Genomic DNA, 27,513 nt, shown 5'->3' with positions numbered 1-27,513 from the left:
CTTACAATAGTTGTCTTACATGTTTGCTTTAGTTGTCTTACATGTTTGCTATAGTTGTCTTACATGTTTGCTTTAGTTGTCTTACATGTTTGCTATAGTTGTCTTACAATAGTTGTCTTACATGTTTGCTTTAGTTGTCTTACATGTTTGCTATAGTTGTCTTACAATAGTTGTCTTACATGTTTGCTATAGTTGTCTTACATGTTTGCTATAGTTGTCTTACATGTTTGCTATAGTTGTCTTACAATAGTTGTCTTACATGTTTGCTTTAGTTGTCTTACATGTTTGCTATAGTTGTCTTACATGTTTGCTATAGTTGTCTTACATTGCTATAGTTGTCTTACATGTTTGCTATAGTTGTCTTACAATAGTTGTCTTACATGTTTGCTATAGTTGTTTTACATGTTTGCTATAGTTGTCTTACATGTTTGCTATAGTTGTGTTAATGTTTGCTATAGTTGTGTTACTTGTTTGTTATAGTTGTCTTATATGTTTGCTATAGTTGTCTTACATGTTTATTATAGTTGTCTTACATGTTTGCTATAGTTGTCTTACATGTTTGCTATAGTTGTCTTACATGTTTGCTATAGTTGTCTTACATGTTTGTTATAGTTGTCTTATATGTTTGCTATAGTTGTCTTACATGTTTGCTATAGTTGTCTTACATGTTTGCTATAGTTGTCTTACAATAGTTGTCTTACATGTTTGCTTTAGTTGTCTTACATGTTTGCTATAGTTGTCTTACAATAGTTGTCTTACATGTTTGCTTTAGTTGTCTTACATGTTTGCTATAGTTGTCTTACATGTTTGCTTTAGTTGTCTTACATGTTTGCTATAGTTGTCTTACAATAGTTGTCTTACATGTTTGCTTTAGTTGTCTTACATGTTTGCTATAGTTGTCTTACAATAGTTGTCTTACATGTTTGCTTTAGTTGTCTTACATGTTTGCTATAGTTGTCTTACAATAGTTGTCTTACATGTTTGCTATAGTTGTCTTACATGTTTGCTATAGTTGTCTTACATTGCTATAGTTGTCTTACATGTTTGCTATAGTTGTCTTACAATAGTTGTCTTACATGTTTGCTATAGTTGTCTTACATGTTTGCTATAGTTGTCTTACATGTTTGCTATAGTTGTGTTAATGTTTGCTATAGTTGTGTTACTTGTTTGTTATAGTTGTCTTATATGTTTGCTATAGTTGTCTTACATGTTTGCTATAGTTGTCTTACATGTTTGCTATAGTTGTCTTACAATAGTTGTCTTTCATGTTTGCTTTAGTTGTCTTACATGTTTGCTATAGTTGTCTTACAATAGTTGTCTTTCATGTTTGCTTTAGTTGTCTTACATGTTTGCTATAGTTGTCTTACAATAGTTGTCTTACATGTTTGCTTTAGTTGTCTTACATGTTTGCTTTAGTTGTCTTACATTTTTGCTATAGTTGTCTTACAATAGTTGTCTTACATGTTTGCTATAGTTGTCTTACATGTTTGCTATAGTTGTCTTACAATAGTTGTCTTACATGTTTGCTATAGTTGTCTTACATGTTTGCTATAGTTGTCTTACAATAGTTGTCTTACATGTTTGCTTTAGTTGTCTTACATGTTTGCTATAGTTGTCTTATATGTTTGCTTTAGTTGTCTTACATGTTTGCTATAGTTGTCTTATATGTTTGCTTTAGTTGTCTTACATGTTTGCTATAGTTGTCTTATATGTTTGCTATAGTTGTCTTACATGTTTGCTTTAGTTGTCTTACATGTTTGCTATAGTTGTCTTACAATAGTTGTCTTACATGTTTGCTATAGTTGTCTTACATGTTTGCTATAGTTGTCTTACATGTTTGCTATAGTTGTCTTACAATAGTTGTCTTACATGTTTGCTTTAGTTGTCTTACATGTTTGCTATAGTTGTCTTACATGTTTGCTATAGTTGTCTTACATTGCTATAGTTGTCTTACATGTTTGCTATAGTTGTCTTACAATAGTTGTCTTACATGTTTGCTATAGTTGTCTTACATGTTTGCTATAGTTGTCTTACATGTTTGCTATAGTTGTGTTAATGTTTGCTATAGTTGTGTTACTTGTTTGTTATAGTTGTCTTATATGTTTGCTATAGTTGTCTTACATGTTTGCTATAGTTGTCTTACATGTTTGCTATAGTTGTCTTACAATAGTTGTCTTTCATGTTTGCTTTAGTTGTCTTACATGTTTGCTATAGTTGTCTTACAATAGTTGTCTTTCATGTTTGCTTTAGTTGTCTTACATGTTTGCTATAGTTGTCTTACAATAGTTGTCTTACATGTTTGCTTTAGTTGTCTTACATGTTTGCTTTAGTTGTCTTACATTTTTGCTATAGTTGTCTTACAATAGTTGTCTTACATGTTTGCTATAGTTGTCTTACATGTTTGCTATAGTTGTCTTACAATAGTTGTCTTACATGTTTGCTTTAGTTGTCTTACATGTTTGCTATAGTTGTCTTATATGTTTGCTATAGTTGTCTTACATGTTTGCTATAGTTGTCTTACATGTTTGCTTTAGTTGTCTTACATGTTTGCTATAGTTGTCTTACAATAGTTGTCTTACATGTTTGCTTTAGTTGTCTTACATGTTTGCTATAGTTGTCTTACATGTTTGCTATAGTTGTCTTACATTGCTATAGTTGTCTTACATGTTTGCTATAGTTGTCTTACATGTTTGCTATAGTTGTCTTACATGTTTGCTATAGTTGTCTTACATGTTTGCTATAGTTGTCTTACATATTTGCTATAGTTGTCTTACATGTTTGCTACAGTTGTCTTACATATTTGCTATAGTTGTCTTACATGTTTGCTATAGTTGTCTTACATGTTTGCTATAGTTGTCTTACATGTTTGCTTTAGTTGTCTTACATGTTTGCTATAGTTGTCTTACATGTTTGCTATAGTTGTCTTACATGTTTGCTATAGTTGTCTTACATTGCTATAGTTGTCTTACATGTTTGCTATAGTTGTCTTACATGTTTGCTATAGTTGTCTTACATTGCTATAGTTGTCTTACATGTTTGCTATAGTTGTCTTACATGTTTGCTATAGTTGTCTTACATGTTTGCTATAGTTGTCTTACATGTTTGCTATAGTTGTCTTACATGTTTGCTATAGTTGTCTTACATATTTGCTATAGTTGTCTTACATATTTGCTATAGTTGTCTTACATGTTTGCTATAGTTGTCTTACATATTTGCTATAGTTGTCTTGCATGTTTGCTATAGTTGTCTTGCATGTTTGCTATAGTTGTCTTACATGTTTGCTATAGTTGTCTTACATGTTTGCTATAGTTGTCTTACATGTTTGCTATAGTTGTCTTACATATTTGCTATAGTTGTCTTACATATTTGCTATAGTTGTCTTACATGTTTGCTATAGTTGTCTTACATATTTGCTATAGTTGTCTTGCATGTTTGCTATAGTTGTCTTGCATGTTTGCTATAGTTGTCTTACATGTTTGCTATAGTTGTCTTACATGTTTGCTATAGTTGTCTTACATGTTTGCTATAGTTGTCTTACATATTTGCTATAGTTGTCTTACATATTTGCTATAGTTGTCTTACATGTTTGCTATAGTTGTCTTACATATTTGCTATAGTTGTCTTGCATGTTTGCTATAGTTGTCTTGCATGTTTGCTATAGTTGTCTTACATGTTTGCTATAGTTGTCTTACATGTTTGCTATAGTTGTCTTACATGTTTGCTATAGTTGTCTTACATATTTGCTATAGTTGTCTTACATATTTGCTATAGTTGTCTTACATGTTTGCTATAGTTGTCTTACATATTTGCTATAGTTGTCTTGCATGTTTGCTATAGTTGTCTTGCATGTTTGCTATAGTTGTCTTGCATGTTTGCTATAGTTGTCTTACATGTTTGCTATAGTTGTCTTACATGTTTGCTATAGTTGTCTTACATATTTGCTATAGTTGTCTTACATATTTGCTATAGTTGTCTTACATGTTTGCTATAGTTGTCTTACATGTTTGCTATAGTTGTCTTACATGTTTGCTATAGTTGTCTTACATATTTGCTATAGTTGTCTTACATATTTGCTATAGTTGTCTTACATGTTTGCTATAGTTGTCTTACATATTTGCTATAGTTGTCTTGCATGTTTGCTATAGTTGTCTTGCATGTTTGCTATAGTTGTCTTACATGTTTGCTATAGTTGTCTTACATGTTTGCTATAGTTGTCTTACATGTTTGCTATAGTTGTCTTACATATTTGCTATAGTTGTCTTACATATTTGCTATAGTTGTCTTACATGTTTGCTATAGTTGTCTTACATATTTGCTATAGTTGTCTTGCATGTTTGCTATAGTTGTCTTGCATGTTTGCTATAGTTGTCTTACATGTTGGCTATAGTTGTCTTACATGTTTGCTATAGTTGTCTTACATGTTTGCTATAGTTGTCTTACATATTTGCTATAGTTGTCTTACATGTTTGCTATAGTTGTCTTACATATTTGCTATAGTTGTCTTGCATGTTTGCTATAGTTGTCTTGCATGTTTGCTATAGTTGTCTTACATGTTTGCTATAGTTGTCTTACATGTTTGCTATAGTTGTCTTACATATTTGCTATAGTTGTCTTACATATTTGCTATAGTTGTCTTACATGTTTGCTATAGTTGTCTTACATATTTGCTATAGTTGTCTTGCATGTTTGCTATAGTTGTCTTGCATGTTTGCTATAGTTGTCTTGCATGTTTGCTATAGTTGTCTTACATGTTTGCTATAGTTGTCTTACATGTTTGCTATAGTTGTCTTACATGTTTGCTATAGTTGTCTTGCATGTTTGCTATAGTTGTCTTACATGTTTGCTATAGTTGTCTTGCATGTTTGCTATAGTTGTCTTACATATTTGCTATAGTTGTCTTGCATGTTTGCTATAGTTGTCTTACATGTTTGCTATAGTTGTCTTACATATTTGCTATAGTTGTCTTACATGTTTGCTATAGTTGTCTTACATATTTGCTATAGTTGTCTTGCATGTTTGCTATAGTTGTCTTACATATTTGCTATAGTTGTCTTACATATTTGCTATAGTTGTCTTGCATGTTTGCTATAGTTGTCTTACATATTTGCTATAGTTGTCTTACATATTTGCTATAGTTGTCTTACAATAGTTGTCTTACATGTTTGCTATAGTTGTCTTACATATTTGCTATAGTTGTCTTGCATGTTTGCTATAGTTGTCTTACATATTTGCTATAGTTGTCTTACATATTTGCTATAGTTGTCTTACAATAGTTGTCTTACATGTTTGCTATAGTTGTCTTACATATTTGCTATAGTTGTCTTGCATGTTTGCTATAGTTGTCTTACATATTTGCTATAGTTGTCTTACATATTTGCTATAGTTGTCTTACAATAGTTGTCTTACATGTTTGCTATAGTTGTCTTACATATTTGCTATAGTTGTCTTGCATGTTTGCTATAGTTGTCTTACATGTTTGCTATAGTTGTCTTACATATTTGCTATAGTTGTCTTACATATTTGCTATAGTTGTCTTACATATTTGCTATAGTTGTCTTACATATTTGCTATAGTTGTCTTACATATTTGCTATAGTTGTCTTACAATAGTTGTCTTACATGTTTGCTATAGTTGTCTTACATATTTGCTATAGTTGTCTTGCATGTTTGCTATAGTTGTCTTACATATTTGCTATAGTTGTCTTACATATTTGCTATAGTTGTCTTACAATAGTTGTCTTACATGTTTGCTATAGTTGTCTTACATATTTGCTATAGTTGTCTTGCATGTTTGCTATAGTTGTCTTACATGTTTGCTATAGTTGTCTTACATATTTGCTATAGTTGTCTTACATATTTGCTATAGTTGTCTTACATATTTGCTATAGTTGTCTTACATATTTGCTATAGTTGTCTTACATATTTGCTATAGTTGTCTTACATATTTGCTATAGTTGTCTTGCATGTTGGCAGTCTCTGCCTCGCTGAGTTTTAATCCCGCTGATGGTTCTCCTTTTTATACTTCATAATTCCGCTTCGGAGCTGCAAATCTCATCCATTATTCACGATGCTCGAAGTCTTCACAGGAAGCAAAAACTGAAAGTCATATGGAAAAAAAAAATGTTTCATTGTGCTGCTGATCGTTTGAAAGACAAATGTTGGCGGGCGTTTATTTAGGTGCTTTAATTTGAAGAAAAGAGGAAGCCGCTGTTTTTTTCTTGGAAGGACAAAGGAGAAGAAATGGGACGGAGGATGAAGAAGATGAGTTAAAATGTGGCGTTTACAATAATGAATGATAATTACTCACGCCAGAGTTGGAGCGGCGGCCCTCAGGGAAGTCTGGGATATTTTTTTTGCCTTTAATCAACTGTCTTGATTGCTTCTGAAAGGTTCTGTCGAGTTTGGCGTTTAGCATCCTGACACTCAAAACTACTCAGTGGCCTAGTGGGTAGAGTGTCCGCCCTGAGATCGGTAGGTCGTGAGTTCAAACCCCGGCCGAGTCATACCAAAGACTATGAAAAATGGGAGCCATTACCTCCCTGCTTGGCACTCAGTATCAAGTGTTGGAATTGGGGGTTAAATCACCGAAAATGATTCCAGGGCGCGGCCACCGCTGCTGCTCACTGCTCCCCTCACCCCCCAGGGGGTGAACAAGGGTGATGGGTCAAATGCAGAGGTGACAATCATTGGTACGTTAACTTTAACTTTACTGTATAGGCTATCTATGGTATGTTGTCTAACTAGGACAGGGGTCGGCAACCCAAAATGTTGAAAGAGCCATATTGGACCAAAAATACAAAAACAAATCTGTCGGGAGCCGCAACAAATTAGAAGATATTACATACATATAGTATGTCATGAGATATACATTGAATTGAGATGACTTAAAGGAAACTAAATGAGCTCAAATATAGCTACAAATGAGGCATAATGATGCAATATGGACATATAGCTAGCCTAAATAGCATGTTAGCATCGATTAGCTTGCAGTCATGCAGTGACCAAATATGCCTGATTAGCACTCCACACAAGTCAATAACATCAACAAAACTCACCTTTGTGTATTCACGCACAACGTTAAAGGTTTGGTGGACAAAATGACACAGAAAAAGAAGTGGCATAAAACACGTCCTAAAAAGTCGGAGAAAGTTATACACTACGGTGAGTTCAAGGACCGCCAAAATTAGTAGGACAAAACGGCGCTCGCCAAATACTCGAATCAGTGAAGCATGTTTAATACAAACAGTGTGCTTTATAACAATTAGGGAGGTTTGTGTCATGTTTGTCCTCCTACAGAAACCATATTAAAACAAAAAATATATATTTTTTCCCCTCATCTTTTTCCATTTTTCATACATTTTTGAAAAAGCTTCAGAGAGCCACTAGGGCGGCGCTAAAGAGCCGCATGCGGCTCTAGAGCCGCGGGTTGCCGACCCCTGAACTAGGAAGTAGCTTTTTTTCCAGGAAAGTGAATGTCTTATGTTGTGCCCTACAAAGTGTTTATACTGTACGTATCGTGCTTGTTACACACCAGCAGTTTTTTATTGCAACATTCATCATCCTTGTAGTTTTCGTTGCAACATTTACAGGCGTTGAAACCGCCATGTAAAATTACTGATGCTAATGGCAGCCTGTCTATGGCAAATCCAATGTACAATTAGCATCAGGCTAGTGCATTTTTGAAGCATAGTTGGGGCGTTTTCTACCTGGAATACTAGGGATGTACGATAACGGCTTTTTGCCGATATCCGATATTCCGATATTGTCCAACTCTTAATTACCGATACCGATATCAACCGATGCCGATATCAACCGATATATACAGTCGTGGAATTAACGCATTATTATGCCTAATTTGGACAACCAGGTATGGTGAAGATTAGGTCCTTTTTTTAAAAAAATAATAAAATAAAATAATAAAGTAAAACAATAAATAAAGTAAAACAATATAAAAACAGTTACATAGAAACTAGTATTTAATGAAAATGAGTAAAATTAACTGTTAAATTCATTTCACTTTATATCATGTCCGAAAACGAGTAGGAAGAAGCAAAGCTTATTTAATCCTACCCCTTTTCCCACCTCAGAGCGTTTACAAATATATACAATCATTTACTGACTTTTTTTTACAGTACAATGACATCCGTGAATGAGTAATACAACAGTTTTGTAATATATAATTAAGTCAGGCATTACTTGCTTTGTTGGTGTTGAAAATTGCAACGGTACTTTAAGAGAGTTCGGATTAGTCTGCTTGAGTGATTTTTTTTTTAAACGCAAATCGGTGTTAAGTCTGCAACCGGACGTGATGTTAGATTTTTACGGTGCCTATAAATACACCAAATTCGGCACCCACCCTCACACATGGCCTGCTGTCTTTGCATCCTGGGGTCACGCCAACAATCCCAATGCGCCGTCCACGACAGAGGCCACGGAGCCTCCTCTCGTCTCCCTTTGAAGGTGCTCGTCCTCGTTGGCGCCGTCGCGTGAGCGCGCTCGGAGACAAAGCTCACGCTTGGCCGCTCGGCTGTCTCCACAAAAGAGCGTCTCCGCTAAAAGCCGCGGGACAAGCAATCGCTAAAAGAAGACGGTTAACCTGAACTGATTTAAAATGATATTTCAGAGAATTAATTGAGTTTAAAGACGTCACGGCAATATGAATATCAGCTAGGAAATAAAACTCCCACCTTCATTCATACACGGTATAGCTCGGTTGGTAGAGTGGCTGTGCCAGCAACTTAAGGGTTCCAGGTTCAAACACTGATGACATCTATTAAACAAGACAAGAAGCAAAGAATTAAACAGAGACAGAATTACATTTGGCTCAATTTGAGGAGAGACACATGGACACTGTACCCTTGCACAGCGTCTCAGCACGCTCTGGCGAAAGATTGTACGCCTCCTCCTTTATTTGGACTTTCCCTGACCACATGGCAACAGCTGCTTCCAAAGGGACGTGGGTCGTAAACAGCGTTGCCTTTGGTTACAGAACAGTTCAAAAGAAAAGGTCGTAAATAGGGATGTCCGATAATATCGGGCTGCTGATATTATTGGCCGATAAATGCTTTAAAATGTAATATCGGAAATTATCGGTATCGGTTTCTTAAAGTAAAAAGTATGACGTTTTAAAACGCCGCTGTGTGCACGGACGTAGGGAGAAGTACAGTGCCAATAAACCTTAAAGGCATTTCCTTTGCGTGCGTGCCGTCCGAGTTACATAATATCAACCGGCTGTTCTCATCACGAATTAATGCAAGGCATACTTTGGTCAACAGCCATACAGGTCACACTGAGGGTGTCCGTATGAACAACTTTAACACTGTTACAAATACGCGCCACACTGTGAACCCACACCAAACAAGAATGACAAACACATTTCGGGAGAACATCCGCACCGTAACACAACATAAACACAACAGAACAAATACCCAGAATCCCTTGCAGCACTAACTCTTCCGGGACGCTACAATATAAACCCCCCCGCTACCCCCTACCCCCACCCACCCCAACCCCGCCCACCTCAACCTCCTCATAGTCTCTCTCAGGGAGAGCATGTCCCAAATTCCAAGCTGCTGTTTGGATAGATAGATAGATAGTACTTTATTGAGGAGAGTTCCTTCAGGAAAATTAAAATTCCAGCAGCAGTGTACAGAATTGAGATCGAATTTAAAAAGTAAAAAGTAAATAATGGGGGTTAGAATGGAAACAGAATAGAAAAATATTACAATACGAATACAAATAAAAAGCAACAATGAGAATACAAATATAACAGTAAAATAAGAATATAACAAGAGAAACTAGGCAGAAGTGACCATGTTATGAAAAAGTATTGCACTGTTATTGTTTTGAGGCATGTTAAAAAAAATGCACTTTGTGACTTCAATAATAAATATGGCAGTGCCATGCTGGCATTTTTTTCCATAACTTGAGTTGATTTATTTTGGAAAACCTTGTTACATTGTTTAATGCATCCAGCGGGGCATCACAACAAAATTAGGCATAATAATGTGTTAATTCCACGACTGTATATATCGGTATCGGTTGATAACGGAATCGGTAATGTTGCGTCCCAGCAGATCTTCCTCCCAGAGAAATTAAGTTGTGCTGGCTGCTCCCAAGTTCTTTTGATGACACATAAAATGAGTTCAATTTGACCCATACTTGCCAACCCTCCCGTTTTTAGCGGGAGAATCCCGGTATTCAGCGCCTCTCCCGACAACCTCCCGGCAGAAATGTTCTCCCGACAAACTCCCGGTATTCAGCCGGAGCAGGAGGCCACGCCCCCTCCAACTCAATGCGGACCTGAGTGGGGACAGCCGTTTTCACGTCCGCTTTCCCAGCAGCTTGCCTGCCCAATGACGTCATAACATCTACGGCTTTTAGAGAGTAGAGTGCACAACAAGGAGAGAGAGTTCTTGGTTTCTTATGTGGGTTTATTGTTAGGCAGTTTCATTAACGTCCTCCCAGCGCGGTAACAACACACAACAACAGCAGTCACGTTTAGTCTACCGTAAAGCAGTTCGTCTGCAGTAAACAGCAATGTTGTGACACTCTTAAACAGGACAATACTGCCACCTACTGGATAGCCTGCAGAACACTGAAATTCAAATATGTCTTTTATTTATATGTATAATAAAATTTAAAAAAATATATATAGCTAGAATTCACTGAAAGTCAAGTATTTCATACATATATATATATATATATATATATATATATATATATATATATATATATATACCGTAATTTCCGGACTATAAGCCGCACCTGACTATAAGCCGCACCAGCTAAATTTAGGGGAAAATACAGATTGCTCCATATATAAGCCGCACCCTTGTATAAGCCGCAGGGTTTTGATGTGTAATTAGCGTAGTATATAGGGGTTCCTGCTACCACGGAGGGGATTGTCGGGACAGAGATGACTGTTTGGGAACGCAAAGCGTCCCATTTATTAACTATAAATCTTTCAATCATTCAATCAAACTTTCACATCTTTGACATGGCGAACAGCATTCGTGCAGAGTACAAATAATACAACGGTGCAAAGTAATACAAAGTGCTCGCCTGTACGTTATGAAAATAACCAGCCTACCGGTATATGAAAAGTCAGTCTTTAATCATTGTGTCATCGTCTTCCTCCTGCGTACTAAAACCACCCAAATCCTCTTCGTCGGTGTCGGAGAAGAACAGGCCGTAAATAAGCCGCACCCTTGTATAAGCCGCAGGGACCAGAACGAGGGGAAAAAGTAGCGGCTTATAGTCCGGAAATTACGGTATATATATATATATATATATATATATGAAATACTTGATTTGGTGAATTCTAGCTGTAAATATACTCTCCTCTTAACCACGCCCTTAGCCATGCCCCAACCACGCCCCCCCCCCCGACCACGCCCCCACCCCCCCACCTCCCGATATTGGAGGTCTCAAGGTTGGCAAGTATGATTTGACCACCAGACAGAATGGGTATTTTGTGACTTATTTTCAAAGCTTTGAAAATAAACGTGAGACCAATCCAGTACAGAAGCGTTCACTAGCGCAGCTAAGATCGATCTCCCCCCCCCCCCCCCCCCCCCACGCCAGCGTTGCCCTCTGTCTCTCGCCCCCACCTTACAGAAATGACTACAGATGTCCATTGTATCCGTTATCTGAAGCCGGCCCGAGAAGGAAGAAAGAGGACTCCTCTTCTCTGCCTCCTTCTTCAAGGCCGTCCACAGAGCAAGCACTTTGTCATGAGACGAACAAAAAGGAAAAGAGTACAAGATGGAGCATTAGCTATTTAAAATATGACTATAGAAATATAAAAGAAGTAACACTTAAATATGGATATATGTAATTATCCACTTCCGTCAGTAATTAAGAGTTGGACAATATCGGTAAAAAAAAAGCCATTATCGGACATCTCTAGTCGTAAACACTTCACAGAAAAGGCCGTAAAACAGTTCAAAGAAAGGTTCGTAAAAGAGTTCAAAAAAGCGGTGTCTGGAACTTGGGCAGATCCTGCCTTCCCTCCACTTTGTAGTTTTTGGGTTAAAACAATATCTTTCTGTTGATAACAATACATGAAAGAAAACAGAACACCTTCATGTCGCCATCCTAGTCACTGCCGTTGTGTCCTTGGGCAAGACACTTTACCCCACCTGCTCCCAGTGCCACCCGCACTGGTTTAAATGTAACTTAGATATTGGGTTTCACTATGTAAAAGCGCTTTGAGTCACTAGAGAAAAGCGCTATGTAAATATAATTCACTTCACACTTCACTTCATGGGGTTAGCTGATGGTGTTTAAGTTTGGTGTCAACAGGTGAGCAAAACAAACAAACAGGCAGACCTTCCGCTCGCCTGCATCCCATCAGCACGCGCTTCACGCCGCGCAGAATAAACAGGCAAATGCCACGAGCCTCTAAATGCCAATTAGGTGTGATTCATCTCCCGCCGCTCGGGGAGGGAAACATCGGGGGGGTTCATTTAGCCACCCCAGCCCCCCCCCTGTGTTTGACTCCTCTTCCCCTGAGTGCATCCTTCATGTCACAACATTTGACCACCACCACCAGTCCAACATTTCTTGTCAAAATATTGATGTTTGAGCAAAGTATTTTGTTTACTAAATTCCCCCCCCCTCAAAGTTTGTTCCCTTTTTTGTGTCGCTATTTCCTAATAAATTGCCTAAAAACAAAAGTAGATCAGCAAATTTAGAGGTAAATAAAAAAATTAGAGATTTTTTAAAATGTACTATCGGAAAGTATCGGTATCGTTTTTTTTAATTATCGGTATGGTTTTTTTGTTGTTGTATCGTTTTTTTTTATTAAATCAACATAAAAAACACAAGATACACTTACAATTAGTGCACCAACCCCAAAAACCTCCCTCCCCCATTTACACTCATTCACACAAAAGGGTGGTTTCTTTCTGTTATTAATATTCTGGTTCCTACATTATATATCAATATATATCAATACAGTCTGCAAGCACACATGATTGCGTGCTGCTGGTCCACGAATAGTACTAACCTTTAACAGTTAATTTTACTCATTTTCATTCATTACTAGTTTCTATGTAACTGTTTTTATATTGTTTTACTTTCTTTTTTATTCAAGAAAATGTTTTTTAATTTATTTATCTTATTTTATTTTTTTTTTTTAAAAAGGACCTTATCTCCACCATACCTGGTTGTCCAAATTAGGCATAATAATGTGTTAATTCCACGACTGTATATATTGGTATCGGTTGATATCGGTATCGGTAATTAAAGAGTTGGACAATATCAGAAAATCGGATATCGGCAAAAAGCCATTATCGGACATCCCTAAAAAAAATGCATGGAAATAAATGAATTAAATATAAAATGAATGAAAAAAGAGAAAATTAAGTAAATCTAAGGAATGTTCTAATCAGGGTTTTATCCTGCCGATTGAGTGAGACTGGCCGATACTGATTTTGGGGGATCGGATTAGAACAGGGGTTTTCAAACTCATTTTAGATAGGGGGAACCACATGAAGGAAAATCTACACCCGAGTGGGCCGGACTGGTAAAATCACGGCGTGATAACTTAAAAATAAAGACAACTTCAGATTGTTTTCTTTGTTTGGAAATAGAACAAGCACATTCTGAAAATGTACAAATCCTAATGTTGTTGTTTTTTTACACTAACATGTTGCGGTTAATAGTATTCTATCTTTATTTGTCGTTATTTATACTTTCTGAATAAATGATGTGATAATGTTCATCAACTCATTAGTGTTCATTTTCAATCTATCAAGATAAAAAAATATCAAAATCAAATTACAGGATGTTATTTATGTAGTTTGCTCATTTTCCTCGACTGGTGCACAAACGTGTTGTTTTTTTGTTGTTGTTTTTTTTACATATGTAGCATCATCTACAAAGATACAAAGAATTGCTATTGCGACATCTACTGGACACATTTAGAACAGCAATATCTTTCATTCAAAAATATCGGCTCATTTTTATACTTGCCAAACTCATCCCGCAGGCCGGCTAAGACCTGTAATATATATATATACATATATGTATATATATATGGGGTGCTTACAATCATCAGTTGTTTACCAAGCAAAGGTAATACGCAAGGACATTAACACATCCGACACATACGTAGGATTAACTGAGGGAGAATTCAAAACCAGATGGAACAATCACGGCTTCTTTCAGATGCAAAAGACTCCGGAACACTACAGAACTCAGCAAACACATTTGGAATCTCAAAGACAATAATGTTGAATACTCAATAACATGGCAAATTCTTGCATCCAGCACACCTTACAACAGTGGTAACAAAAGATGCAACCTATGCTTAAAAGAGAAACTGTTTATCATATACCGTCCAGACTTGTCATCCCTCAACAAGCGCAGCGAAATTGTATCAGCATGCCGTCACAGAAGGAAACACCTCCTAGGTAACACATGAGCCAATCACCACGCCCCCACGCCTGCCTGTACCCACCTGCTCTGTGCCCTATATAAACCATGGTATGTGAATGCTTCCATTAAAATCTCCTGAGGATTGAGGAAACCCCTCATGAAACAGGCCTGTAGAGATGAAATAGTCTTGTGATTTTTTCCCACACATACATATATGTATATATATATACATATATGTATATATATATATATATATATATATATATATATATATATATATATATATACATATGTGTATATATATATATATAAATATATATATATACATATGTATATACATACATATGTTTATACATATATATATATATGTACGTATATATACATATATCTATATATATATCTATATATATATATATATATATATATATATATATATGTATATATATATATATATATATATATATATATATATATATATATATATATATATATATATATATATATATATATATATATATATATATATATATATATAAGCATTTTTTACATATTCCTTATTTTTGCACCTTCATTTTAAGAGCTTATTGTTAAATGCTGAATGTGATTTTACAATTTTGTTTACATTGTTTGAGTGTTTTCCATGCTTGTGTTGACATTTCCTTTCTGCCTTGATAGCTGAGGGGATTATAATCAGAGGAAGGTTACATTAGAAATAAAAATGTGTACATTTAATCTATTTTTCTCCTTGTGAAGGGGGGGCGTGGCCTGCGGACTTGCAGCGAAGCGGGGTGTGCCAGGGCCGGCTTCGAGATCAGCGACAGGTGCATAGATGGCCCACCTGGGCCTGGTTATCTACTCACCTGTCGCTCTGTCAAAAGGCAGCAGCCGGGAGGAGAGAGTGGTTGGAGCTGGAGCAAGAGAGACAAACAGACAATTGCTGGAAAGCAACACAAAGACATTAGTGCAAAATAAAACTGTATTGTAACCCTGAAACTGGACTCTCTTGTCAATGCCTGGTGGTCCGAAGAACCCGCTCGAGGGCAACCTCCACAATTTCCACTCTCTCCTCCCGGCTGCTGCCTTTTAACAGAGCGACAGGTGATTAGATAACCAGGCCCAGGTGGGCCATCTACGCACCTGTCGCTGATCTCGAAGCCGGTCCTGGCACACCCTGCTTCGCTGCAGGTCCGCAGGCCACGCCCCCCTCCACACTCCTGCTCCTTATTTTCGACAGGCCATATAAAATATCAATAACATCGTGATACAGTTTTCAGCCATATTGTCCAGTCCTATTGATCACACATGCACAATTATAGTGAACATGTATTGTTTAATATACCAAACATTTTGTGTCGACTTTATATTCAAAAGTGATATCCTCCATGCATTGTTGTGTCTTTTCCCCGGAAGTGACTTTCTTCCGCCTTCTGATTGGCTCAAATGCCGTGCAATGAAGATGAAGATTATCTTCCATGTTTGCACTGCTGCTGTTTCTTTTATACCCATGTTGTGTGTGTGTGTATGTGTGTGTGTGTGTGTGTGTGTGTGTGAGCCACTGTGCGGGGATGTGTCTAATAATAAAGCGCAAATTAATCTCCTCGTGCCGGAGGGGATAAAGAAGAAGCGACGGCAACAAATAAAACCACAAAAGTGTTGGTAGAAAGTGGAGGGGGAAAAAGCCGACAGTGATCAGCTGTGGGCTCATCGCTGAGCTTTGTGTTTGTTTTCTCCGTGGAAGAACTTATCTGACGGACAATTTGCATGTACAGTCGAGTGTGTGGGTGTGTTTGTGTTACATACGAGTGTGTGTGTGTGTGTGTGTGTTACAGTGTGAGTGGATCACTGGTTTGGCTGCCGACAGGCCGTGCATTGATGCTTCATGTTGTCATAGAACACACACACACATGTACAGTAACAAGCAATAACACACACATCATGTACAAACCCCGTTTCCATATGAGTTGGGAAATTGTGTTAGATGTAAATATAAACGGAATACAATGATTTGCAAATCATTTTCAACCCATATTCAGTTGAATATGCTACAAAGACAACATATTTGATGTTCAAACTCATAAACTTTATTTTTTTTTTGCAAATAACAATTAACTTAGAATTTGTAGTAGTTGGGAAAGGGCATGTTCACCACTGTGTTGCATGGCCTTTCCTTTTAACAACACTCAAACGATTGGGAACTGAGGAAACTAATTGTTGAAGCTTTGAAAGTGGAATTCTTTCCCATTCTTGTTTTATGTAGAGCTTCAGTCCGGTGGCCTCTGTTGTGGTATTTTACGCTTCATAATGCGCCACACATTTTCGATGGGAGACATGTCTGGACTGCAGGCGGGCCAAGAAAGTACCTGCACTCTTTTTTTTCGAAGCCACGTTGATGTAACACATGCTGAATGTGGCTTGTCATTGTCTCGCTGAAATAAGCAGGGGCGTCCATGAAAAAGACGGCACTTAGATGGCAGCATATGTTGTTCCAAAACCTGTATGTACCTTTCAGCATTAATGGCGCCTTCACAGATGTGTAAGTTACCCATGTCTTGGGCACTGATACACCCCCATACCATCACAGATGCTGGCTTTTACACTTTGCGCCTATAACAATCCGGATGGTTCTTTTCCTCTTTGGTCCGGAGGACACGACATCCACAGTTTCCAAAAACAATTTGAAATGTGGACTCTTCAGACCACAGGACACTTTTCCACTTTGTATCAGTCCATCTTAGATGAGCTCAGGCCCAGCAAAGCCGACGGCGTTTCTGGGTGTTGTTGACAAACGGTTTTCGCCTTGGATAGGAGAGTTTTAAATTGCACTTACAGGTGTAGCGACCAACTGTAGTTACTGACAGTGGGTTTCTGAAGTGTTCCTGAGCCCATGTGGTGATATCCTTTACACACTGATGTCGCTTGTTGATGCAGTACAGCCTGAGGGATCGAAGGTCACGGGCTTAGCTGCTTACGTGCAGTGATTTCTCCAGATTCTCTGTACCCTTTGATGATATTACGGACCGTAGATGGTGAAATCCCTAAATTCCTTGCAATAGCTGGTTGAGAAAGGTTTTTCTTAAACTGTTCAACAATTTGCTCACGCATTTGTTGACAAAGTGGTGACCCTCGCCCCATCCTTGTTTGTGAATGACTGAGCATTTCATGGAATCTACTTTTATACCCAATCATGGCACCCACCTGTTCCCAATTTGCCTGTTCACCTGTGGGATGTTCCAAATAAGTGTTTGATGAGCATTCCTCAACTTTATCAGTATTTATTGCCACCTTTCCCAACTTCTTTGTCACATGTTGCTGGCATCAAATTCTAAAGTTAATGATTATTTGCACAAAAAAAATGTTTATGAGTTTGAACATCAAATATGTTGTCTTTGTAGCATATTCAACTGAATATGGGTTGAAAATGATTTGCAAATTATTGTATTCCGTTTATATTTACATCTAACACAATTTCCCAACTCATATGGAAACGGGGTTTGTAAGTTGACGCGCAAACACAATAACTAGTCATGCACACACACACACACACACACACACACACACACACACACACACACACACACACACACACACACACACACACACACACACACACACACACACACACACACACACACACACACACACACACACACACACACACACACACACACACACATAGTACACACTCAAAGCTGCTTTCTATGTTTGTAAGCCCGTTGAGCAGCACCACACTCTTCCATATTGTCCCTCTCGCACTTTAAGAGGCTTTTTTTTCTCAAGCAGCTAGCAGCTTGCCACTGCTAATCCTGCACACCTTTTATTCCATGTTGTGTGTCTTGTCAGAGTCACACACTGTAGTACAAGTATAGTACAAGTATAGTACAAGTATAGCACAGACATGGAAGTACAATACAAGTGCAGTACAGCCAAGACGTACAGTACAAGTACAATACAAGTATAGTACAGACCAGGATGTGCAGTACAAGTATAGTACAAGTACACTACAAGTATAGTACAAGTACACTACAAGTACTGTACAAGTATAGTACAAGTATAGTACAAGTACACTACCAGTACACTGCAAGGACAGTACAAGTATAGTACAAGTGCGCTACAAGTACACTGCAAGGACAGTACAAGTACACTACAAGTACAGTACAAGTATAGTACAAGTACAGTACAAGTACACTACAAGTATAATACAAGTACACAACATGTATAGTACAAGTATCAGTACACTACAAGTATAGTACAAGTACACTACAAGTATAGTAAAAGTACACGACAAATATAGTACAAGTATAGTACAAGTACACTACAAGTATACTACAAGTATAGTACAAGTACACTACAAGTACACTACAAGTATAGTACAAGTACATTACAAGTATAGGACAAGTACACTACAAGTATAGTACAAGTACACTACATGTATAGTAAAAGTACACTACAAGTATAGTACAAGTACACTACAAGTACAGTACAACTATTGTACAAGTATAGTACAAGTACTGTACAAGTACACTACAAGTATAGTACAAGTACACTGCAAGTACAGTACAAGTACAGTACAAGTACAGTACAAGTATAGTACAAGTTTAGTACAAGTACACTACAAGTATAGTGCAAGTACACTGCAAGTACAGTACAAGTACAGTACAAGTACAGTACAAGTATAGTACAAGTACAGCACAAGTGTAGTACAAGTACAGCACAAGTGTAGTACAGGTATAGTACAAGTACAGCACACATATAGAACAAGTATAGTACAAGTATAGTACAAGTATAGTACAAGTACAGCACAAGTGTAGTACAAGTACAGCACAAGTGTAGTACAGGTATAGTACAAGTACAGCACACATATAGAACAAGTATAGTACAAGTATAGTACAAGTACAGCAGTATTGTACAGCCGAGGACGGCCTGGTAGGGAATGTTACAATTTGACTAAAAGAAGGAATACAGTTTTTTCCATTTGCTTACACACAATTTTACTAACGGTGTGTCTTTTTTCAAAAGGGTTTACACACTTTTCCAAACGCCACATTCAATTCTCTTAAACCCTAGAATATATGCACAATGACACACTTGGGTCAAAACATATGCCCAGTCATCAAAATAAAGCCAGCATTTGTAAAAAAAAATGCAGTTTTATTGTCATCACACTCACACACACTTGAAATGATGAGACACTATTGGAGTGATAAATACTAAACACATTTGTAAAAAAAACAAAAAACCTATTTTACTATACGAAATCACATGTTTGGGGCGTTTTGCCCGACCCTTTTTAGCATATGTGATGAATGATGACTGCAACTTGACAAAATATGTTGGCAAATCCACAGCAATCGTCATTGTTTACTTTGAAGTGGGCCCACACGTGAGGACCTAAAGAGAAAGTGAAACTATCCTGTAAAATGTGAAGATGTGTGTATCACAATCCTTATGTGTGCAAGATGTGAAGATGTGTGTATCACAATCCTTATGTGTGTTAGATGGGAAGGTGTGTGTATCACAATCCTAGTGTGTGTGCAAGATGGGAAGATGTGTGTATCACAATCCTTATGTGTGCAAGATGGGAAGATGTGTGTATCACAATCCTAGTGTGTGTTAGATGGGAAGGTGTGTGTATCACAATCCTTGTGTGCAAGATGGGAAGGTGTGTGTATCACAATCCTTATATGTATGCAAGATGTGCGTGTGTGCAAGATGTGAAGATGTGTGTAACACAATCCTTATGTGTGTAAGATGGGAAGATGTGTGTTTCACAATCCTAGTGTGTGTGCAAGATGTGAAGATGTGTGTATCACAATCCTTATATGTGTGCAAGATGTGAAGATGTGTGTATCACAATCCTTATATGTGTGCAAGATGTGTGTATCACAATCCTAGTGTGTGTGCAAGATGTGAAGATGTGTGTATCACAATCCTAGTGTGTGTGCAAGATGGGTAGATGTGTGTATCACAATCTTAGTGTGTGTGCAAGATGGGAAGATGTGTGTATCACAATCCTTATATGTGTGAAAGATATGAAGATGTGTTATCACAATCCTTATGTGTGTAAGATGGGAAGATGTGTGTGTCACAATCCTAGTGGGTGTGCAAGATGTGAAGATGTGCGTATCACAATCCTATATGTCTGCAAGATGTGAAGATGTGTGTATCACAATCCTTATGTGTGCAAGATGTGAAGATGTGTGTATCACAATCATTATATGTGTGCAAGATGTGAAGATGTGTGTATCACAATCCTAGTGTGTGTGCAAGATGTGAAGATGTGTGTATCACAATCCTTATGTGTGCAAGATGTGAAGATGTGTGTATCACAATCCAAGTGTGTGTGCAAGATGTGAAGATGTGTGTATCACAATCCTTATATGTGTGCAAAAAGTGAAGATGTGTGTATCACAATCTCTATGTGTGTAAGATGGGAAGATGTGTGTATCACAATCCTTATATGTGTGCAAGATGTGAAGATGTGTGTATCACAATCCAAGTGTGTGTTCAAGATGTGAAGACGTGTGTATCACAATCCTAGTGTGTGTGCAAGATGGGAAGGTGTGTGTATCATAATCCTAGTGTGTGTTCAAGATGTGAAGATGTGTGTATCACAATCATTATATGTGTGCAAGATGTGAAGATGTGTGTATCACAATCCAAGTGTGTGTGCAAGATGTGAAGATGTGTGTATCACAATCCTTATATGTGTGCAAAAAGTGAAGATGTGTGTATCACAATCTCTATGTGTGTAAGATGGGAAGATGTGTGTATCACAATCCTTATATGTGTGCAAGATGTGAAGATGTGTGTATCACAATCCAAGTGTGTGTTCAAGATGTGAAGACGTGTGTATCACAATCCTAGTGTGTGTGCAAGATGGGAAGGTGTGTGTATCATAATCCTAGTGTGTGTTCAAGATGTGAAGATGTGTGTATCACAATCATTATATGTGTGCAAGATGTGAAGATGTGTGTATCACAATCCAAGTGTGTGTTCAAGATGTGAAGATGTGTGTATCACAATCCTAGTGTGTCTGCAAGATGTGAAGATGTGTGTATCACAATCCTAGTGTGTGTGCAAGATGTGAAGATGTGTGTATCACAATCATTATGTGTGCAAGATGTGAAGATGTGTGTATCACAATCTTTATGTGTGTAAGATGTCAAGATGTGTGTATCACAATACTTATGTGTGTTAGATGGGAAGGTGTGTGTATCACAATCCTTGTGTGCAAGATGTGAAGATGTGTGTATCACAATCCTGTGTGTGTGTAAGATGTGAAGATGTGTGTATCACAATCCTAGTGTGTGTGTAGTGTGAAAATGTGTGTATCACGCGGTATAGCTCGGTTGGTAGAGCGGCCGTGCCAGCAACTTGAGGGTTGCAGGTTCGATCCCCGCTTCCGCCATCCTAGTCACTGCCGTTGTGTCCTTGGGCAAGACACTTTACCCACCTGCTCCCAGTGCCACCCACACTGGTTTAAATGTAACTTAGATATTGGGTTTCACTATGTAAAGCGCTTTGAGTCACTTGAGAAAAAAGCGCTATATAAATGTAATTCACTTCACTTCACTTCACTTATGTGTGCAAGATGGGAAATTGTGTGTATCACAATACTTATGTGTGTTAGATGGGAAGATGTGTGTATCACAATCCTTATGTGTGCAAAATGTGAAGATGTGTGTATCACAATACTTATGTGTGTTAGATGGGAAGGTGTGTGTATCACAATCCTTATGTGTGCAAGATGGGAAGATGTGTGTATCACAATATTTATGTGTGTTGGATGGGAAGATGTGTGTATCACAATCCTTATGTGTGCAAGATGTGAAGATGTGTGTATCACAATCCTTATGTGTGTTGGATGGGAAGGTGTGTGTATCACAATCCTTATATGTGTGCAAGATGTGAAGATGTGTGTATCACAATCCTAATGTGTGTGCAAGATGGGAAGATGTGTGTATCACAATCCTAGTGTGTGTGCAATGTGTGAAAATGTGTGTATCACAATCCTTATGTGTGTTAGATGGGAAGATGTGTGTATCACAATCCTTATGTGTGCAAGATGTAAAGATGTGTGTATCACAATCCTTATGTGTGTTAGATGGGAAGGTGTGTGTATCACAATCCTAGTGTGTGTGCAAGATGTGAAGATGTGTGTATCACAATCCTAGTGTGTGTGCAAGATGGGAAGATGTGTGTATCACAATCCTAGTGTGTGTGCAAGATGTGAAGATGTGTGTATCACAATCCTTATATGTGTGCAAGATGTGAAGATGTGTGTATCACAATCCTAGTGTGTGTGCAAGATGGGAAGATGTGTGTATCACAATCCTAGTGTGTGTGCAAAGTGTGAAAATGTGTGTATCACAATCCTTATGTGTGCAAGATGGGAAGATGTGTGGATCACAATACTTATGTGTGTTAGATGGGAAGATGTGTGTATCACAATCCTTATGTGTGCAAGATGTGAAGATGTGTGTATCACAATCCTTATATGTGTGTTAGATGGGAAGGTGTGTGTATCACAATCCTTATATGTGTGCAAGATGTGAAGATGTGTGTATCACAATCCTAGTGTGTGTGCAAGATGGGAAGGTGTGTGTATCACAATCCTAGTGTGTGTGCAAGATGGGAAGATGTGTGTATCACAATCCTAGTGTGTGTGCAAGATGTGAAGATGTGTGTATCACAATCCTAGTGTCCTAGTGTGTGTGCAAGATGTGAAGATGTGTGTATCACAATCCTAGTGTGTGTGCAAGATGTGAAGATGTGTGTATCACAATCCTAGTGTGTGTGCAAGATGGGAATGTGTGTGTATCACAATCCTAGTGTGTGTGCAAGATGTGAAGGTGTGTGTATCACAATCCTAGTGTGTGTGTGCAAGATGTGAAGATGTGTGTATCACAATCCTAGTGTGTGTGCAAGATGGGAAGATGTGTGTAAAGCATAGTGTGTCATATTTCGCACAAACTGTGAAGCAGAGTCTCTGCCTAATATTAGGTAAATCTGCACAGTGGTTTTGTTTACTGTGTATAGACCTTTGTTAACTGTGTGTAAATTTAAAATTTAGTGTGTAAGCAATTGGATATATATATACACTACCGTTCAAAAGTTTGGGGTCACCCAAACAATTTTGTGGAATAGCCTTCATTTCTAAGAACAAGAATAGACTGTTGAGTTTCAGATGAAAGTTCTCTTTTCCTGGCCATTTTGAGCGTTTAATTGACCCCACAAATGTGATGCTCCAGAAACTCAATCTGCTCAAAGGAAGGTCAGTTTTGTAGCTTCTGTAACGAGCTAAACTGTTTTCAGATGTGTGAACATGATTGCACAAGGGTTTTCTAATCATCAATTAGCCTTCTGAGCCAATGAGCAAACACATTGTACCATTAGAACACTGGAGTGATAGTTGCTGGAAATGGGCCTCTATACACCTATGTAGATATTGCACCAAAAACCAGACATTTGCAGCTAGAATAGTCATTTACCACATTAGCAATGTATAGAGTGTATTTCTTTAAAGTTAAGACTAGTTTAAAGTTATCTTCATTGAAAAGTACAGTGCTTTTCCTTCAAAAATAAGGACATTTCAATGTGACCCCAAACTTTTGAACGGTAGTGTGTATATATATATATATACTGTACTGTAAAAAATAAAAAATAAATGTCATTTGTTCTTATTTAATCTTTATTATTTTTATAATTCATTAAAACATTGTCATTTATCCTTACATGTGTCCTACATCTGTCTTTTACATTTGTCTTAAATGTGTGTTGCATTTGTCTTATGTTTGTTGCATTTGTCCTACATTTGTCTTGTTTATATTGCATTTGTTTCATATTTGTATTGCATTCTTACATTTGTGTTGCACTTGTCTTACATCTGTTTTACATTTGTGGTTCATTTGTCGTAAATTTGTGGAACATTTGTGTTACAATTGTCCTAAATGTGTGTTGCATTTGTCTTTTGTTTCTTGCATTTGTCCTACATTTATGTAGGACAAAAGGCCGTCATCGGGGTGGCAGATAACGGCACGTTGTTGTAAATTCATCATATTTCATAATTTTACCATTCTCACTGATAATGTCATTGACAAAAATGATTCCTCTTTCAAGCATATGTTTCCAAAAGAAAAGCTTTCCATCTATTACAATATTAGAGTTCATCCATATTATCTGCTGCAAAATATCATGTCTTTTTTTCTGGTACATAATGTTGAAAACACCACCATGAGTGGATTGTTTCCTTTATGAAGCCCGCCATGTTTCCCAGCAGACTCTCTACATAAGAAAAATGGGAGGGGATCAACTGTAAAAAAGGATACAATTTCTTTTGATGCAATACATGTTTTTTGTCCAACAGGACACTTGTGTACCACTCAATGTTTAAATACATCTTTGGAACAATTGATGCTTTTAAAGACAGACACATAGCTTCAAGGTTGAGAAGTTTCAGGCCCCCATATTCATATTCATTGTACAAAACCTTTCTTTTAATCCTTTAAGTCTTACATTTGTGTGACATTTGACCTACATTTGTCACTTTTTGTCTTGTATTTGTCTTAAATTTGTGTAGCATTTGTCCTGTGTTGCATTTGCCCTATATTTGTGTTGCATTTGTCTTGCATTTGTCTCACATCCGTCAAACATTTGTTTTGCATTTGTGTTGCACTTTTTTTCCGTCTGTCTTGCACATGTCTTACATTTGTGTGGCATGTGTCCTACACGTGTGTTGTTTTTGTCTTACATTTGTGTGGCATGTGTCCTACACGTGTGTTGTTTTTGTCTTGCATTTGTCTTATATTTGTCTTACATTTGTCCTACATTTGTGTTGCTTTTGTCTTGCATTTGTGTGGCATGTGTCCTACACGTGTGTTGTTTTTGTTTTGCATTTGTCTTATATTTGTCTTACATTTGTGTAGCATTTCTCTTACAGTTGTGTAACATTTGTCCTACATTTGTGTTGCTTTTGTCTTGCAGTTGTGTGGCATGTGTCCTACACGTGTTGTTTTTGTCTTACATTTGTGTAGCTTTTCTCTTACATTTGTGTAGCATTTGTCCTACATTTGTGTAGCTTTTGTCTTGCATTTGTGTGGCATGTATCCTACCAGTATGTTGTTTTTGTCTTGCATTTGTCTTATTGTTGTCTTACATTTGTGGAGCATTTGTCTTACATTTGTGGAGCATTTGTCCTACATTTGTGTTGCTTTTCTCTTGCATTTGTGTGGCATGTGTCCTACACGTGTGTTGTTTTTGTCTTGCATTTGTCTTACAATTGTGCAGCATTTGTCTTACATTTGTGTAGCATTTGTCCTACATTTGTGTTGCTTTTCTCTTGCATTTGTGTGGCATGTGTCCTACACGTGTGTTGTTTTTGTCTTATATTTGTCTTACATTTGTGTAGCATTTGTGTTGCTTCTGTCTTACATTTTTCTCACAGCTGTCAAACATTTGTTTTGCATTTGTGTTGCATTTATTTTTTGTTTGTCTTGCATTTGTCTTACATTTGTGTGGCATGTGTCCTACATGTGTGTTGTTTTTGTCTTGTATTTGTCTTACATTTGTGTAGCATTTGACCGGCATTTGTCACTTTTTGTCTTGCATTTGTCTTACATTTGTGTAGCATTTGTCCTACATTTGTGTTGCTTTTGTCTTGCATTTGTGTGGCATGTGTCCTCCACGTGTGTTGTTTTTGTCTTGCATTTGTCTTATATTTGTCTTACATTGGTGTGGCATGTGTCCTACATGTGTGTTGTTTTTGTCTTGTATTTGTCTTACATTTGTGTAGCATTTGACCAGCATTTGTCACTTTTTGTCTTGCATTTATCTTACATTTGTGCAACATTTGTCCTACATTTGTGTTGCTTTTGTATTGCATTTGTGTGGCATGTGTCCTAAGTGTGTGTTGTTTTTGTCTTGCATTTGTTTTATATTTGTCTTACATTCGTGTAGCATTTGACCGACATTTGTCACTTTTTGTCTTGCATTTGTCTTACATTTGTGTAGCATTTGTCCTGTGTTGCTTTTGTCTTACATTTGTGTAGCATTAGACCTAAATTTGTCACTTTTTGTCTTGCATTTGTCTTACATTTGTGTAGCATTTGTCCTACATTTGTGTTGCTTTTGTCTTGCATTTGTGTTGCTTTTGTCTTGCATTTGTGTGGCATGTGTCCTACGTGTGTGTTGTTTTTGTCTTGCATTTGTTTTATAGTTGTCTTACATTCGTGTAGCATTTGACCGACATTTGTCACTTTTTGTCTTGCATTTGTGTAGCATTTGTCCTACATTTGTGTCGCCTCTGTCTTGCATTTGTCTTAAATTTGTGTAGCATTTGTGTTGCTTTTGTCTTGCATTTGTGTGGCATGTGTCCTACGTGTGTGTTGTTTTTGTCTTGCATTTGTTTTATATTTGTCTTACATTCGCGTAGCATTTGACCGACATTTGTCACTTTTTGTCTTACATTCGTGTAGCATTTGACCGACATTTGTCACTTTTTGTCTTACATTCGTGTAGCATTTGACCGACATTTGTCACTTTTTGTCTTACATTCGTGTAGCATTTGACCGACATTTGTCACTTTTTGTCTTACATTCGTGTAGCATTTGACCGACATTTGTCACTTTTTTTCTTCTCGCATTTGTCTTACATTTGTGTAGCATTTGTCCTATATTTGCATTACAGTTGTCTCGCATTTGTTCTACATTTTTGTCACTTTTTTTTTCTTGTATTTGTCTTACATTCTTCTTACATTTGTGTAGCATTGGTCTTACACTTGTGTTGAAATTGTCTCACACTTATGCCACATTTTAGTTTCATTTGTGTGTCATGTGTGTTGTATCTTTCATAGATCTGCTTCTTCCAAATCCTCTCCTACATGTAGAATGGTGCACGGGATGTAACTTTGTCAAATATATATATATATAATATATATATATATAATATATAATATATATATATATATAATATATATAATATAATATATATACATATATATATATAAATATATAAACATTTATTTATTTATTATTTAAATATATTCCAAGTAAACTAAACAATTACTTTTACCAAACGTGCACAAATGTCCTTTGTAGTGAGCAAGTTGGGAGTCCGAATGCACTTTGGGTAT

General features: G+C 37.1%; 1 protein-coding gene across 1 annotated transcript in view; it reads left to right on the top strand.

The window, feature by feature from the left end:
• pvrl2l (PVR cell adhesion molecule related 2 like) overlaps positions 1–27,513 on the top strand; it is a 582,677-nt gene that overhangs the window by 202,256 nt on the left and 352,908 nt on the right. The window lies entirely within an intron of this gene.

This window comes from Entelurus aequoreus, linkage group LG05 (assembly GCF_033978785.1).
Source record: "Entelurus aequoreus isolate RoL-2023_Sb linkage group LG05, RoL_Eaeq_v1.1, whole genome shotgun sequence".
Taxonomy (NCBI): domain Eukaryota; kingdom Metazoa; phylum Chordata; class Actinopteri; order Syngnathiformes; family Syngnathidae; genus Entelurus; species Entelurus aequoreus.
The sequence above is the reverse complement of the archived record's forward strand: the minus strand, read 5'-3'. Positions and strand labels throughout refer to the sequence as shown.